Below are 19,266 nucleotides of genomic sequence, written 5' to 3' on the forward strand. Positions count from 1 at the left end.
TGGTCCACATTCTGGATCTATCTGAGTGTTTAAATGATTAGATTTGAAGAATATTGCCTAGGTAATATGCATTTCCCATTTGTATGATGTCAGGAGGCACGTGATGTCCATTCATCCCATTGGTGGTAATGCTAAATTTGGCTAAGGTAAAATTTGCCCTGTCTTGGCATGGTAAGGTACTTTTCCACTTTATAATTAAGAAGGAACCCATGAGGCCATGTGAGTATCCTGTTCTTCCACAACTTTTATTTAACTTATCAGTTATTAAATAAGAATTGTGACATGGAGATTTTTTAAAGTCTAGCCTTCATGCTACATTTTTTTAGGTGGTATTTTTTATGCATGAAGAAGAGTTTTCCATTTTTCTATCCTGTACTTTAAAATATCACTGAGGACTCAAATTCTTTGTATATTCATCATGTTAAAATTCATTATTCTTTTTGGTGCTCACATCATCCCAAATTTGATAAGCAAAAGCCCCTCTAAGCCAGCTCTGATGTCCTGTTTTGAAATGTCCTCCTTTTTTTTTTTTTTTGCTTTTTAGGGCCACTCCTGCAAAATATGGAAGTTCTGAGGCTAGGAGTCAAATCAGAGCTGTAGCTGCCAGCCTACACCCCAGCCACAGCAACATGGGACCTGAGCCGAGTCTGTGACCTATACCACACGTGTACGCACGTGGCTCACGGCAATGCCAGATCCTTAACCACTGAGTGAGGCCAAGGATGGAACCTGCATCCTCATGGACAGTAGTCAGATTGGTGACTGCAGAGCCACAACAGGAACGTCCCCTTTTTGTGTCTTGGAACACTTCTTTGCCTTTTGATGCAAGGTATTCCAGGCTCACTTTGTGTCTGCCCTGGCCCAACTCTGTAATCAGTTATTTCTTCAAAAGTCCAAATTTCATGGGAGGGCCTTCTTTGTTTTTTTAGGACGAACACTATTTGATCATCATGGGGAGCTTTTAAAAACCTATATTGACTGCCCCTCAAGATGGCAAGAAAATTAAACTTTTTCATTCTGAATCACTATGGGTTGCTATCAGAAACTTTTTTCTTCTTGATTCACTGAGCTTCATTTTCCTACAGTAATGGAAATAGTAAGGAGTAGCAATTACAAACTTCATATTAATATTTGAGGGCTTTTTAAAATGTTTGAGAGCACAAACACTTCTTGGGCTCCAATTTTTCTTTAAGAAAAAAAAAATCATGTTACTGTAAGTATTAGTGTTGCCCAGAGTTCTGCCATTGGTCCACAGCTCTTTTCACTCATGTTTTGGGCAGATGTCCTGAATCAACACAATAGACAAAGGCCCCTCCCGAGATCTTTAATTTCATACATAGCTGTCTGCTAAACAGCTCCTGGATGCTCTTAAGTAATTAGTAAGTCTCAAACAGCTTTTCCTTCTCTCTTCCCACCCTTCAGTCTTCCTATCATGTCCTGATTTCAGTTCATACATATAATGTCCATTATGAAGTGCACACCAAGTATAGATATTTTATTTTTTTAAGGGCTGAACCCAAGGCATATGGATGTTCCCAAGCTAGGGGCCAGATCGGAACTACAGCCACTGGCCTACACCACAGCCACAGCAACACCAGATCCAAGCCGTGTCTTCAACCTACACCACAGCTCATGGCAACGCTGGATCCTCAACCCACTGAGTGAGGCCAGGTATCAAACCTGCCTCCTTATGATTCTAGTCAGATTCGTTTTTGCTGAGCCATGACAGGAGCTTCTTAAAAGATAATTACAATTTCTCCTCTAGGAATTCCTGCTGTGGCAGGCACAGTGGATTAAGGATCTGGTGTTTTTGCAGCCGCAGTGTGGGTCGCAGCTGCAACTTGGATTTGATCCCTGGCCCAGGAATTTCCATATGCCACAGGTGAGGCTGGAAAAAAATTTCTCTTCTAGCATCCCAGGGTACGTCACACCTTAGAGAATACAGGCATACCTCCAAAGTATTGCAAGCTTGGTACCAGACCACCGTGATAAAACATACTGCAAGCCAGTCACACAAATTGGTTGCCCAGTGCATATAAAAGTTATGTATATACTAGGGAGTTCCTGTCGTGGCGCAGTGGTTAACGAATCCGACTAGGAACCATGAGGTTGCGGGTTCGGTCCCTGTCCTTGCTCAGTGGGTTAACGATCCGGCGTTGCCGTGAGCTGCGGTGTAGGTTGCAGACGCGGCTCGGATCCTGCGTTGCTGTGGCTCTGGCGTAGGCTGGTGGCTACAGCTCCGATTAGACCCCTAGCCTGGGAACCTCCATATGCCATGGAAGCGGCCCAAAGAAATAGCAAAAAAAGACAAAAAAAAAAAAAGTTGTATATATACTATACTGTAGTCTATTAAATATGCAATAGCATGTCTAAGAAAACAAGGTACATACCTTAATTTAAATAATACTTTATTGCTTAAAAAATGCTGTCATTTGAACCCTTCTGCAAGTTGTAATTTTTTTGCAGTATAGTAGTACTAGCCCAGGAGATAATCCAGTCTCCTTAACACTGGCTGACAAGGCCTCCTGACCCATCTCTTAAGACACATTGTGGCGCTCCATACTGTTTGTTCCTTCAGGCCCATGCTCTAGTTTTTCTCAGATTAGTGTTTCGCTCTCCCCTCTGCCTTGTATTCTGAGCCCTCTTCTCTGCTTTGTCTGGCTAGATTCCACTTTCCCCAGAGATTCTACATCTCCTACCCATCTTTTTCTTTCCCCACCAGGCTTATAAAGAGACATAGGTATCTTTACGCTGAAAGCTCAGGTGGCTGTCACCCAACTCAAGTGATCAAACTTAGCATCACCAATGATGTAGCCATGTCCCTTCCTGAGGTGTGCACTTCACCTTACATCCCAGTGATACCTTACATGTCTGTCCTGCTTAGCTACATCCTCTTAAAACGATGCATGTGTCTTTTTCAGGTGAATTACTGTAAGATAGGAACTGTGCATTATTAAGTTAATATCAACATGCATGGCATAAGATAAAGATAATACCTTTCAAATGTTAGATGTGCAATAAAAATATTTCAGTGAGGGAGGATATTATTATCAGAGGTTCAGATCTCCAGGGAAGCTTGACCCATCCCTTAACTATGAAGCATAGCAAACAGTGCTTGTGTCGGATTTTCCTGGAGGTGGAGAATTGAAGGAAATATTCAAGGCTGACCGACTCTAAACTGTTTAAAAAGAAAGTCTGAATTCCTAGAGTAACCTCTTGAATTTAATTAAAGATTTCAACTATGTGGGTTTTCTAGTTACTGAACTCTCTGGTTAACTGCAATAGTGGGACAGATAACTCATTTTATTCCTTTCAAGAGCTTTTTTCTTCCATCTTTTCTAATTAATTCTTATGTAAATCTTTTCCTTCTTTAAGGATAATACGCTCCCTAAGGGCAGGAGTAATGATAAAACCTGCTGTTACATCTTTAACATATTAGACCCAGAGTAAATATTCAATAAATAATTGTTGGCTTGGATTTTAAAAATCTATTCTGATTTCGCCCTTTAACAAACTTTTTACCCATTTAGTGTAGGTAGAAAAAAATAAAAGAGATTATATTTTTAGTACCCATTAATAATGACAAAGATATCAATATTTATGGCCTGCTCCAGGAAAGAAAATCTTAATTTTTTTCCTGCAGTCAGATATTTTTTTAAATTCTTCTTTAGATTATTTAGGAGTCTAGAAGATTATTCATGTAATCTTTCTTTTTGCTCCCTCATTTTTCCCCCTTGGCCATTTTATTACTCCTTAAAACTCTACCAAAGGGACAAAGAGAAATATTAAGTCCATTTTGCTATTGGATCCAATTAAAAATTACAAAAGAAAAAATGGATTTAATTGTAAAAATGTTTTTGAATCATCTGTGTTTTACTCATTCTATTTTTTGGGGGGTTTTTTGTTGTTGTTTTTTTGCCACACCTGCATCATGTGGAAGTTCCTGGGCCAGGGATGGAATCCAAGCAGCAGCTACAAACTATGCCACAGCTGCAGCAACGCTGGATCCTTAACCAACTATACCAGGCCAGGGATTGAACCCTTACCACCACAGAGACGACACCAGATCTTAACCTGCTGTGCCACAATGGGAACTAATCATTTCAATTCTTGTTCTTTGTTGTCAATAATGTAACTACATTGACTTATCAATTTAGGCAATTTCTTTGCTTAATTTTTTGTACCATCTTCTCACCAAAAGTTTTTATTATTTTGTATAGAATAGGTCACTTTACTTTCTAATATCCCTATGCAACATGTAGATCAGAAGGAATTCCAACTTAATTGTTGATCAGAATTCAGGACAAGATAAATGACTAGGGCACAGCTTTCAAACTGAAATGTCATCAGGGCCCAGGGAAAGAGAATTTGAGCAGGAAGTGGTGGAGGCCACAGTGTGTATACTCTTACCTAATAGTATTTATTTATTTATTTTGTCTTTTTTTTTGTCTTTTCTAGGGCCGCTCCCAAGGCATATGGAGGCTTCCAGGCTAGGGGTCTAATCGGAGCTGTAGCTGCCGGCCTACGCCAGAGCCGCAGCAACACGGGATCGAGCCATGTCTGCGACCTATACCACAGCTCACGGCAACGCTGGATCCTTAACCCTGAGTGAGGCCAGGGATCGAATCCCCAACCTGATTGTTCCTAGTTGGATTCGTTTCCACTGCTCCATGACAGGAACTCCCTAGATACTTTTTTAAAAAGATGTGTCAAGCAATCAAAGCTGGTAGTGGCCTCTTTGTACCCTGTGCATAAGATTCTCTCTACCTATCTTGTTCAGGGTTCTTTCTACCATATTTTTCATTTAAAAATAAGTGCATTTGGGAGTTCCCATCATGGCTCAGCAGGTTACAAACCTGACTAACATCCATGAGGACAAAGGTTCACCCCTGACCTCAGCGGGTGGGTTAAGGATCTGGCGTTGTCATGAGCTGTGGTGTAGGTCACAGACTTGGCTTGGATCCTGCATTGCTGTGGTCACAGCTCTGATTTGACTCCTAGCCTGGGAACTTCCTTATGCCATGGATGCCACCCTAAAAAAGCAAAAATAAATAAATAAATAAAAATAAGTGCATCTGTAGAAGTATAGGAAGCTGCCTTTTGTCAAAATTATATTATCCTTTACTCTGGTGCTGAACTGCCTTCTTGTTATTCACATTCTTTTGGTTTATGCACATGATAAGATAATAGACTCTTCATATGTTAAATGGTGTTTGAAAATTCTTATTCACAGTCTGCTATAAAACTCATCCTTAGTATTGACATAGAGGATACCTAATTGGATTTATTGCATATTTATCTAATAATTAAGAAAAAAAGCTTAAAAATATAGAGGCACCCAAAAAATGGGTATACTGTGTGTTTCCTTTTTGTTTATTTTCCACTGTATTGAGATATAATTGACATATTATGTAAGTTTAAGGTGTAGGACTGTCAATTTGTTGTAGCCCTCTCCCTATTCCGCTCCCTCCAAAGAAATGGCCATGGTAGCATTAGCTCTCACCATCAGGTCATATAATTACCATTTCTTTTTGGTGAGAACATTTGAGATCTACTCTTAGCAACTTGCAAATATATAATATGGGGTTGTTAGCTACAGTCACGATGTCGTGTATTTGATCTCTAAAACTTACTCATCTTCTAACTGGAATTTTGTATTCTTTGACCAGCATCTCCCTCCCCACCCCCAGCCCTCGGTAACCACCATTATATTCTCTTTCTAGAAGTTTGGCTTTTTTTGGATTCAACATATGAGTGGTAGCATACGTATTTGTCTTTGTCTCATTTCTTTTACTTATAGCATAAAGCCCTCAAATCCATTCGTGTTTTCACAATTGGCAGGATTTCATATTTTCTCATGGCTAAATAATATTCCATTGTGTGTGTATGCATGCATGCATGTGTGTGTTTTCTTTCTTTTTTTTTTTTTTTTTTTTGGTCTTTTTAGGGCTGCACCTGTGGCATATGGAGGTTCCCAGGCTGAGTCAAATTGGAGCTATAGCCATTGGCCTACATCACAGCCACAGCAACACCAGATCTGAGCAGCATCTGCAACCTACACCACAGCTCACAGTAATGCCAGATCCTTAACCCACTGAGTGAGGCCAGGGATTGAACCAGCATCCTCACAGATACTAGTTGGGCGCGTTTCCACTGCACCACCATGGGAACTCCTATATATGTTTTCTCATAAGCATCTACTAAATGAATGAAGAGCCATGCAGATGCTTACTCAGATTTATTCTTTCTTTTTATCCACGCCCAAGGCATATGGAAGTTCCCGGGCCAGGGTTCAAACCTGCGGCACAGCAGCAACCCAAGCCATTGCATCGACAACGCCAGATCCTTAACTTTAACTCTGAGTATTCTTGACATGAAATTTGAATGAGCTTAGTGATCTAGCTTCCCAGTCTATAGAATAAAGGCAGGCTGCATAGAGACTCTGCAGTAGGGTAGGGGTAGAGCCTGCAAGAGGCAGGTCTACAAAAGACAACTACTGTCATGGTTACAGTAGTTGGTAGTAAGGGGTAGAAAGTATGAGGGGAAAAAAAAGAGACAAAAACAAAAACCAGTCATTTATGGCCAGACAGTACCGTTGCAGATACTCTTCTGAGACAATATCACTCTCTTGCCAACTGTGACCGTGTCATCAAGAAAAACATTTTACTAATACTGCTTGCATAAGAAGTCAGGAAAATTCATTTTATAATATTCAAAATAGCTAACTTTAAAATGTTTTAACAAAATGAAGTGTCCCCATGTAGGGGGATGGGGTAGGAAAGACAGAAAGAAAATCATACTCCTTGGCTCTCTTACAAAAAGTTAATGCCTAAGAGTCTCACCAGTTTTTCCGTAGACCTTGCAGTCAATTGTAGGATAGAACAATGACTTTCATATGCAGTATATATTTAGTCAGTGTTGCTACAGTTGGTAAAATTCTACAAGGATTTTTCATATGGGACTGTACTTTGAGAAGATCATCTAGTGATAAAGTGCCCTGTGACATGTTTCCACACGATTGACTAATTTGCACTTCTAGGGGGGCCTTTCACAAAGACCAAAGTAGTAGGGTTTCAGACATAGCAAAAGGGAAGTTAGAACTCTGATATTTTCAGGGCCGCTTTTGTTTTATCGTTTAATGCTCTCCATTTTAGTTTAACTTATTTCCTGAGCCAAGTGTCTAAGACAATAGGTTTCTGGAACAAAATGCCTCAAGCTGTCTCCTAGCTTTGTTGCCAGAGGCTTGGATAGCAAACATCACTTAAAATGCCAAATACAGCAATATCTTGGTCTTTTAAAATGGTATTATTCAAATTATTTGTTAGTATTGAACATGGCAGACTGTGACCAATCTTGATACGTATCTCTTTGGTAATATACTATATATTACTTTGATATATATTACCCTTGATATATATTACTTGACATATATTTAACAGTACCTCTTTTTTAATGAGAAAAAAAAAGGCGGTTCATGTAGATTTCTCATTTAAAATAATAGAATCTGAGTGTCAGAAACAAATGTAAAGACCCTTTTGTCTAGTCTTTACCTTGATTTAGATTGTTGATGTCCCTGTTCTGACACACTCATCATCTAACAAAAGACATGCTGCATTGGCAAAAATCTGTAAACAGCCCACCTGCCAGGATCCACAGAATACCATGCAGTTAACTGGCAATAGAGCGACAGCAGGTGCTAAAAGCCCAGATTGGGACAGGTGGTTGGACACTTCCCATGTCACCATCTTTGGGAAGGAAAATGAACCAGAAGTTCATCTGTTCAAAAAGCTAGTCCTGATATAACCTACTTGCTCTGAAATATGTTTACATATGAGATAAATGTAATTATCATAATTCAATTTATTCATCAAAATGGCATACTTTTCTTTTTTTTTTTTTTTTTTTTTTGGTCTTTTTAGGGTCAAACCCCCATCATATGGAAGTTCCCAGGCTAGGGATCAAATTGGAGCTGCAGCTACTGGCCTACACCTCAGCTCACAACAACGCCACATCCTTAATGCACTGAGAGGGGCCAGGGATTGAACCAACATCCTCATGCATACTAGTAGAGTCTGTTACCACTGAGCCACGACAGGAACTCCCATTTGACCAGGAATTTTTTTTTTTTTTTTTTTTTTTTGGCCACACTCACAGCACATGGAAGTTGCTGGGCCAGGGGCTGAATCCGAGCCACGGCTGTGACCTATGCCACAGCTGTGGCAATGCCAGATCCTTAACCCACTGTGTCATGCTAGGCATGGAACCCGCACCTCAGCAGTGATTCAAGCCACTGCAGAGACAATGCCAGATCCTTAACCTGAGGGGCCACAGCAGGAACTCCTAAGCAAGATTTTTATTCAGAGAGAAACATGAAACTCATTCCATGACCCTGAAGTATCTCCAAAAACTGGGATCAGGAGACATGAGAGCAACTTTCTTTTGCTTCAGCCAAGTATATTCTCTGCTGCTACTAATGAGGGCTGACTTACAGATTGTGCTGTATCTTCATGGCTATGGAAAGGATGAGAGGTAATATAACCAAAGCAAAAAACAGTTCGTGGTATAAAATGCACCAGACAGGGTTATGCAGAAATTGGAGAAAGGATCCTTCACAATTTCAAAGTTTTCTAAGGGCTAAGAAAAGACTACTCTGTTGTGTTCCTTTAACTCTGAGGAAAAAGGTATCTAATTAGCCCATTCTGGGGCAATACGTGCTTTCTTTAGAGTCTGGTAATCAGAGACCTAGAGTTTTTTCAAACAGCTTAGAGTTTTCAGTCTAGGAGAATGTGGTGTGAACCAGAAGTTGCTTCTTTTCTGGGAATTACTCCACAGCCTGAGTGCAGTCCTAGGGTTTTCTGAAATATCATTCCTCCAGGGTGAACAATAGATGGGAATTGGAAAAGGCTTTGGATGCTTCCTAGCATGTACCAATCAGCTAAAAAGGAGAGGAGTAGGACAAGGATGTAACAAATGGACAGTACTTTCACCATCTCTTCCTTCTTTAATCATTTTCAGCCATCTAGGGAAAATGCATTCTTTTTTTTCCTGTAAAGTTTTTACCAAAGGGCAGTATATTTCCATAAAAGTATATAAAAATTAAATATGAATATTATTACTTTATCACAAGCTCAACACCCTCACATAACCCATCATCCAGATCAAGAAACAGAACAATTGCTACATCCCAGAAACCTCCCCTGGTTCCTTCTCAGTCATCACTTCCACCATCCTCCCCAAATATAATCTCTACGATAACTTTGAAAATTGTAGATTAGTTTTGCCTCATCTTGAATGTTATATAAATGGAACCATATAGTAGGAAGAATTTTGTGGATAGTTTCTCTCATTTAAAATTGTGTTGGCATTCCCATTGTGGCACAGTGGGTTAAGAACCCAACATAGTGTTCCTGAGGATGCAGGTTTCATCTCCGGCCTCCCTGGGTTAAGGATCTGGCATTGCTGCAAGCTGCAGCTTAGTTTGCAGATGGGGCTGGGATCCAGTGTTGCCATGGCTGTGGTGTAGGCCACAGCTGCATCTCTGATTCGCCCCTAGCCTGGGAACTTTCATATACCACAGGAGTGGCGTAAAAAAAAAGAAAAGAAATTTGTATTTGTGAGGTTCAACTCTATTGTATGGAGCAGTTGTTTGTACATTTTCAATACTCTGTAGTATTATATTATATGAACATACCACAATGGATACATTTATTTAGCTTATTTCCAGTTTTTGAAAGTTACAAATAGTGCTGCCATGAATATTCTTGTATGTGACTCTGGGTCACATTTCTGTCAAGGGTGAAATTTCTGGGTCATCGTGTATGCCTATGTTCAGTTTTGGTAAACCCTGAGAGTTTTCTAAAGGGGTTGTACCAATTTATACCCTCCCCAGCAGTATATGAGACTCACAGTTGTTACATATTCTTGCTAAAATCTCATATTTTAATTTGCATGTGTTTTTTTTTCCATTCTATAACTGCTGGGTATGTAGCAATATCTCTTTGTGGTTTTAATTTGTATTTTTCCAATTACAAATGAGGCTGAGATCCTTGTCTCATGTTTATAGGTTGTGTGAATTACCTCTTTCTTCAAACCTTTTGCCTATTTTTCTATTAGGTTGCTGTCTTTGTCTTATTGAAATATAGGAGTTTTTTACATAATCTGTATATAAGTCCTTTATCAAATATATATATTACAGATATTTTCTTCCCATCTACAGCTTTCCTTTTAGGGGGAGGAAGAGATTTTTTAAAACCATTTTTTTTCCCCTTGGAAAATTGTAACTCTATACAAAAGCAAATAGATTAATATCATAAATATATACAACTTCAATTGTCAATTCACAGCCAGTCATGTTTCAGCCATGTCCCTACTAAAAATCACCCTCTTCTCCTGCCCCTAATTTTTTGTTTCCATTATTAGTCCTTTAGGCCTTTATCACCTCATTGGACATTCGTTTATTTATTCCTCATATATTGATTGGGTGAATTCCAGTTGAATTAATAATAAAATCCAATGGATGCATTTTTGTACTTATGTTACCTGAGCTGCCTGCACATGACGACTCTATTGACCACTCTCTCCTTGAAATTCCTTTCCCTTAGGCTTCTCTGGTGCTATGCCACCGGTTCTCCTCCTACTTCTCTGATCCTTCCTTTATAATTTCCTTCCTGGGATCCCCTTCTTCCCATGCTCCTTCAGAGTTACTGTTCTCCCAGAGTTCTGTTCCAGTTCCCAATTCATTTGGGTGATTTCATCAGTACTCACGTCCTTGACTCCACATACATGCTGACATCTCCAGTCCAGAACACCATGCAAACCAAATCTCTATACAGAGCTGTCTTCCGGGCATTCCACTTGGATGATCCACAAACATCCATGGCACACTGGCTGATTGTTGGCCACCTCACACCCTGTCACCAAACTACTCTTCCATGCTTCCACGAGACTAGCATTTTAGCTGAACAAATATCCAGCTATCAACTATATTTCTCAGCCCACACTTCGGTTAGGTGCAACCATCGTGACTAATTCTTGTCAATGTGATATTAGCAAAGCAATGCATGCCTCTTCTGGATTATGACTTAAAACACTGGGTATGAGTGTTATCTCTTTATCCTCTATTGCCAACTTGCCAGATGTGGTGATGACGAATGCAGCTTCAAAGTTAGGTGTGATCAATGTCCAGAATTGCTTCACCAGCCTGGTCCCAGCATGACCTCACAGCGCAAAGCAAAGCTACCTGACTCTGGAGGTTACTAGGCTATCTCTTAAGCAAATTTAATGTTGAAATCATCGCATTTTTTTTTCTTTTTATGGCTACACCTTGGCATAATGAAGTTCCCAGGCTGGGGTTGAACTGGAGCTGCAGCTGAGGGCTACCCAACAGCCACAGCAACACCAGATCTGAGCTGCATTTGTGACCTACGCCACAGCTTGTGGCAACGCCCAATCCTTAACACAATGAGCAAGGCCACAGATCAAACCTGCACCCTCAGGGACAAAATGTCGGTTTTTTGTTCTGTTTTGTTTTTGCTTTATACGGCCATACCTGCGGCATATGGATGGTCCCAAGCTAGAGACTATGCCACAGCTACAGCAACAGGGGATCCAAGCCATGTCTGTGAACTACACCACAGTTCATGGCAACGCTGGATACTTAACCCACTGAGCGAGGCCAGGGATTGAACCCACAGCCTCATGGATACTAGTTGGACTCATTTCCCTTGCACAACGGGAATTCCTACTATGTTGGGTTCTTAACTAGCTGAGCCACAATAGGAACTCCAGGCATTGCATTTTTTGAGTCTGTTCTGGTGGAATAGCCTTAAATTATTATAGCATCTCAATCATATCATATCAAAAATTGACTAATCATCCTTCCACCTAAGTGGAAGGTTCCAGTTGGAACAAAGGCTCCTGCAGTTACCTAGTCATTTTCCCTCTCTCCATTCCTACATCCAGTTTTCCGAAGTGCAGTTCATATTATTTCTTTCTTTCTTTCTTTTTTTTTTTTTTTTCTTTTCTAGGGCTGGGCCTGCAGCATATGGAGGTTCCCAGGTTAGGGGTCTAATCAGAGCTGTAGCTGCCGTCCTATGCCACAGCCACAGCCACGCCAGACCCAAGCCACGTCTGCAACCTACACCACAGCTCACGGCAATGCCAGATCCTTAACCCACTGAGCAAGGCCAGGGATCGAACCCGAAACCTCATGGTTCCTAGTCAGATTTGTTAACCACTGAGCCACAATGGGAACTCCCGTATTATTTCTTAATAATGACTTAGGACTTCTACTGGCCATGACGGAGTAACTGGTTCTAAACTAGTCTTCTTTCCATAATTGTCAAAAGAGACAGAAATATATGAGCAATTGTTTTCAGGCAGTGGACAATAGGCCGAACTGGACTGAGAGCCCTGAGAGAAGGGCAGCTAACAGGGGAAACCTCACAACTAGCTAGCTCACTGCATAGGGCAGTTTCCTGACTGCAGTGCAGAAAGCTTGATGCCAGCAAACACAGTGGTGCCACTGAGTTTCAGGCATGATGTAGAATGTGTCTACAGTTTATTTTGTGTATGCCGATTTGTAGGCTATGTTTAAATATACCGCAATTTATGTATTCATTTGATTGCTGCTGAACATTTGTTTCCAGTTTTTGCTATTATGGGAATAAAGCTGTTTTTTTTTTCTTCTTTTTAAGGCCACACCCATGGCATATGGAAGTTCCCAGGCTAGAGGTTGAATCAGAGCTGCAGCTGCCAACCTATGCCACAGCCACAGCGATGCCAGATCTGAGTTGCCTCTGTGACCTGTGCAGCAGCTTGTAGCATTGCTGGATCCCACTAAGTGAGGCCAGGGTTTGAATCCACATCCTCATGGATACTAGTCAGGTTCTTAACATGCTGAGCTATATCAGGAACTTGGACTAAAGCTGCTTTGAATATTATTGTATGTGTGTTTCAATGGACATAAACATTTATGTATGTTGAGTATATAACAAGGGATGGAGTTGCTATAACGGAAAGTTTTTATATGTTAATCTTTAGTAGACAACTGCTAAAGAAATTTCCAAACTGATTGTACCAATATACACTCTAATCAGTGTATATTCTAATCACTCTAAGCAGTGTGTAAGAATCCTCATCGCTCTGTATTATTTTCTAAGACTTGAGACAGTCAGTGCTTTTAATATTGGCCATTCTTTTTTCTTCCAGTTTTACTGAGTTGTAATTAACATAGAGTGCTGTGTAAGTTTGTGTACCTCCTAAGAATTTGGCTTACATACATCATAAAATTATTACCACAATAAATTTAGTGAACATCCATCGCCTTATAGAGATACAAAATTAAAGAAATGGAAAAAATTTAAGAATTCAACATTTACTCTCAACCACTCTCATATACAACATAGAGGTGTTAATTATATTTATCATGTTGTACATTACATCCCTAGTACTTTTTTATCTTATAACCGGAAGTTTGTGCCTTTGACTACCTACCTTCAACTCCCCCTCCCCCACGGCCTGCCTCTGGTAACCACAAATCTGATCTCTTTTTCTGAGTTTGTTGAGCATAATTGACCTACAACACTGTGATAGTTTATGGTATACAACACAGTGATTTGATTTTATTTCTTGAAAATTATTTTAATTCAAGTATAGTTTTTGAACATCATATAAGTTACAGGTGTACACTTAGTGATTCACAATTTCTGAAGGCTGTACTCGGAGTTCCCGTTGTGGTGCAGCGGAAATTAATCCAACTAGGAAACATGAGGTTGCGGGTTCGATCCCTGGCCTTGTTCAGTGGGTTAAGGATCCGGCGATACCATGGGCTGTGGTGTAGTTCGCAGACGCGGCTCTGATCTGGCGTGTTGCTGTGGCTGTGTTGTAATTTTTCTTCCAATACTCTTATAATGTCCTTTTCCCCTTCCCTCTCTTCACTGGGAACCATTAGTTTGTTCTCTATATCTGTGCGTCTGCTTCTTTTTTGTTATATTCACTAGACTGTTGTATTTTTTTCAAATCCACATATAAGTGATATCATACAGTATCACTTGGCATAATACCCTCCAAGTCCATTCATGTTGTCACAAAGGGCAAAATTTCATACTTTTTTTTTTTTTTAATGGCTGAGTAGTATCCCCTTATAAATATATACCAAATCTTCTTTATCCATTCATCCATCGATGGACTTTTAGGTTGCTTCTGTATCTTGGCAATTGTAAATAATACTATTATAAACATTGGGATGCATGTATCTTTTTGAATTAGTAGGGTTTTGGGGTTTGTTTGTTTTTTTATATACACCCAGGAGTGGAATTGCTGGGTCATACAGTAGTTCTACTTTTAGTTTTTTAAGAACCTCTGTGTTTTCCACAGTGGCTGCACCGATTTGCATTCACACCAACAGTCTGCAAGGGTTTTTTTTGCCACATCCTCACCAGCACTTGTTATTTGTGTTCTTTCTGCTGATAGCCATTCTGACAGGTGTAAGGAAATCTCATTGTAGTTTTGATTTGCATTTCCCTGATGATTAGTGATATTGAGCATCTTTGCACACGCCTGGTGGCCATCTGCATTTCCTCTTGAGAAAAATGTCTATTCAGGTCTTCTGCCAATTTTTAAATTGGATTGTTTTTTTGATCTTGAGTAGTATGAGCTGTTTTATGTATTTTGGACATTAACCCTTTAGAGGTCATATCATTTGCAAATATTTTCTCCCATCCAGTAGGTTGTCTTTTTTTTTTTTTTTTTTTTTTTTTGTCTTTTGTTTTTTCAGGGCTGCACCTGTGGCATATGGAGGTTCCCAAGCTAGGGGTCGAATTAGAGCTGTAGCCTCTGGTCTACGCCACAGCCATGGCAGCGAGGGATCTGAGCCTCATCTGCGACCTACACCACAGCTCACGGCAATGCCGGATCCTTAACCCACTGAGCAAGGCCAGGGATCGAACCGGAGTCCTCATGGTTGCTAGTCGGGTTCCTTAACCACTGAGCCACGATGGGTACTCGGTCTTTTTGTTTTTGTTGGTGGTTTCTTTTGCTGTGCAACAACTTTTAAGTTTAATTAGATCCCATTTATTTTTGCTTAATTTCCTTTGCTTTAGGAGACAAGTCCAAAAAAATATTCCTACCATTTATGTCAAAGAGTGTTCTGCCTATGTTTTCCTCTTTATGGTATCTTGTGTTACATTTAGGCCTTTAATCTATCATAAATTTATTTTTGTGTATGCTGTTAGAGGATGTCCTAATTTTGTTCTTTTACATTTAGCTGTCTAGTTTTTCCAACACCACTTATTGAAGAGACTATCTTTTCTCCATTGTATATTCTTGCCTCATATGTCATATATTAATTGACCATAGGTACATGGGTTTATTTCTGGGTTCTACTCTGTTTCATTGATCTATGTGTCTGGTTTTGTGCCAGTATCATACCATTTTAATGACAAAACTTTGTGGTATAGTCTCAGGTCAGGGAGCATGACTCATCCAGCTTTGTTCTTTTTTCTCAAGATTGTTTGGCTATGAGGGGTCTTTTGTATTTCCAAATGAATTTTAAAATTATTTGCTCTAGTTCTGTGAAGAATGCCATTGGTAATTTGATGGGGATTGGATTGAATCTGTAGATTGCCTTGGATAGTATGATTATTATTTATTTAATTTTTTTTTTTTGTATTTTTGCCATTTTCTTGGGCCGCTCCCACGGCATATGGAGGTTTCCAGGCAAGGGGTCAAATAGGAGCTGTGGCCGCCAGCCTACGCCAGAGCCACAGCAACGCAGGATCTGAGCCTCATCTGCAACCTACACCACAGCTCACGGCAATGCCGGATCCTTAACCCACTGAGCAAGGCCAGGGATCGAACCTACAACCTCATGGTTCCTAGTCAGATTCGTTAACCACTGAGCCACGATGGGAACTCTGATAGTATGATTATTTTAATGATCATTTTTATGATCATTTCTAATCCAAGAACACAGTATATCTTTCCATCTGTTTTTGTTGTCTTCAGTTTCTTTCTTAGTGTCTTACAGTTTTCAGAGTACAGGGTTTTTTCCTCCTTAGGTTTATTCCTGGATTTTTTATGCTTCTTGATGCTTTGGTAAATGGGGTTGTTTCCTTAATTTATCTTTCTGATATTTTGTTGTTAGTGTGTACAAATGGAACTGATTTCTGTATATTAATTTTGTATCCTGCAACTTTCTCAAATTTATTGATGAGTTCTTTTTATTCTGCATTTGAGGATTCTAGTATCTGAAGTGCTATGGACAATAATTATGATTTTTTTTAATTTTTATTTTTTGGGAGTTCCCATCGGGGCTCAGTGGTTAACAAATCCAACTAGGAATCATGAGGTTGCGGGTTCGATCCCTGTCCTTGCTCAGTGGGTTAAGGATCCAGCGTTGCTGTAAGCTGTGGTGTAGGTTGCAGATGCGGCTCAGATCCTGCATTGCTGTGGCTCTGGTGTAGGCCAGCAGCTACAGCTCTGATTTGACCCCTTGCCTGGGAACATCCAAATGCCTCAGGCGCAGCCCAAGAAATGGCAAAAAGACAAAAAAATTAAATAAATAAAATAAAATAAAATAAATTTTTTATATTTTGGCTGCAGCCACAGCATATGGAAATTCCTGGGCCAGGTCTAATCTGAGCTGCAGCTGTGACCTATGCCACAGTTGCAATGGCAATGCCAGATCCTTAACCCATTGTGCCAGGCCAGGGACTGTGCTTTGATGCAGAGACAATGCCAGATCCTCAACCCACTGTGCCACAGGGGTAACTTCTATGATTCCTTTTAAATTTATTCTTGGCCTTAGATGTTTGTTTCCTTATGCATTTCATAATTTTTATTTATCTTAATCTGTAGGAATACTACAGTGCCTGCATTTGGAGTATGTTCCTTCAAAATGAGCTTACAGTTCTTCTGCCAGGTATCCATGGTGTTACCAACCAAGGAACAGTTTAAATTAACATCTAGCTTTGGGATTTCCAACACTATGAAAGTAGTATAAATTTAAAGCCACATAAGGGAGAACACAATTCAGTCCAAAGCAACGTTTTCCCCTCTGCATTTCTTCCTCTTCTTGTAAGCATGCTGGTCACATTGTGTTAAGGGCTCACCCTAATTCAATACGACCTTGTCTTAACTAATTATATGTGTAGGAGCCCTAACCCCCAGTGTGATGGTATTTGAAAATGGGTCCTTTGGGAGATAATTAAGTTTAGATGAGGTCATGAGATGGGGACCTCATAAGGGATCTTTCTACCATGTGGGGACACAAAGAGAGGGCCAAGGCAGGAAGAGAGCCTCACCATGCTGCCACTTATCTTGGACTTCTAGCCTCCAGCACTGTGAGAAAAACGCATTTCTATTGGTAGCTCCTCTCATGGCACAGCGGAGATGAATCTGACTAGCATCCATGAGGACGCAAGTTTGATCCCTGACCTCATTCAGTAGGTTAAGGATCCAGCATTGCCATGGCTGTGGTGTAGGCCAGCAGCTACAGCTCTGATTCGACCCCTAGCCTGGGAATCTCCATATGCCATGGGTATGGCCCTAAAAAGACAAAAAAATAATAATAATTTCTGTTGTTTGAGCCACCCAATCTATGATATTTTGTTATAGCAGCCCAAGCTGACCGATACAAACATTGCGTAACAACAGAGGCGGAGGCTGGAGCAATGCAATGGCCAACAGAGGAAAGCCAATGATTGGCGGCCATGACCAAGCCTACGAAAGGGCAGGGAATAATTCCACCAGAATAGCAGAGGGGAACACGGTCCTGCTGACACCTTGACACCTTAGTCTCCAGAACTGTGAGAGGATAAATTTCTGTTGTTTTAAACCACCTGGTTCGTCATCTTTTGTGACAGCAGCCCTAGGAATCTGATACAAGATTCACTGTAAGGTTGGTGGAGGGAAGTTGGAAATGGGAGGGAGATGACTCCAGGTCTTTCTTTGCCTTATCTTGAGTCATAAACTGTAGTTAGGAGCTCCTCCCACCTGAAGGTTAGAAATGAAGGTAAATCCACTCCAAAATTATTATATAACACATGGAGAGAATTCCTTTTCCCAAAGGTCAGTGTATATCTAACATTTTCAGAGTCCATCTGTTGCATAAAACAAGGTGTATCTTGTTTTTATTAGGTCAAAATTTCCTGCCAGGATTTGGTTGTAACTTTCTGGCCCAAAGCATTCCATTTAGCAGTCTACCTGGTGAATGGCGAACAGCTGTGAGCCAGGAAACTCACCAAGAGCTTACTGAAATGAGCAAAATCTGAGGAATGTAGGAAAAACAGTCCTTTCTGTTTTTCATTTCAAATTCAGGGAAATACTTAAAGCATCAGGCATTGAGGCACCTTTCAAGCCAAGGCTATGCATTTATAATATTTTTCAAGGATCAAGAGGAGAATGCACATAAAACCTTTAAAAATGGGTGTGAATAAATGCCTCTGTGAACATATGGCGAGGGAGTGTGATCCTGTTAAACACTTGCTGTGCTTGGCAGGAGCAGAGAGCTAGAATGCCTGCTCACTTAGTTCTGCCCACCCCTCAGATGTGAGTCTTAGCAGGGGGCAGGATCCGGTGCATGCTTCCTGAGGTCCATGCAGGAAGGACAGATTACGGCTGCAGCCACAGTTTTGTTCAATGCCAAGGCAGTATCAGGACATGGAGAGAGAATAAATGTTGCTCTAAGACTGGAGCCTGGAAGACATGTGGAAGGGGCTCAGGGACCCTTTCAGTTTCTGAGAAGCAGCTGCTCTGATGCGTTTTCAGGGCTCTGTCAGCAGCTATGGGCTCTGTTTTTCAGCGAGAGGCCACATGTCAAATCTAAACTTCCCCACACTCTTTCTGTCCTTGACCAACTTTAGAACAAGCGCAGCTTTAGGAAGTGAAATGCCTTTGGCCAAGAACCCCCACCCAGTAACTGGGAAGGCTTTTAGGCACATGCTATCATCTGCACTGGAAACTCTTCATCTCTCTGCTACCTCATCCTTCAGGCCTCAGCTTATACAGGCTGATCTTGGGGTTATTGTGGGTTTGGTTCTAGACCACTGCAATCAAGTGAATTATGCAATAAAGCTTGTCACACGGATTTTTTGGTTTCCCAGAACATGTAAAAATTATGTTTACACTATACTATAGTCTATTAAGTGTGCAACAGTATTGTGTCAAAAAAAAGTACATACAAAAAATAGTTTGCTAAAAAACGATAATCATCTGTGGCTTCAGCAGTTGTATTCTTTTTGAAAGAGTAACACCAAAGATCACAGA

The sequence above is a fragment of the Sus scrofa genome, chromosome 3 (assembly GCF_000003025.6).
Source record: "Sus scrofa isolate TJ Tabasco breed Duroc chromosome 3, Sscrofa11.1, whole genome shotgun sequence".
Taxonomy (NCBI): Eukaryota; Metazoa; Chordata; class Mammalia; order Artiodactyla; family Suidae; genus Sus; species Sus scrofa.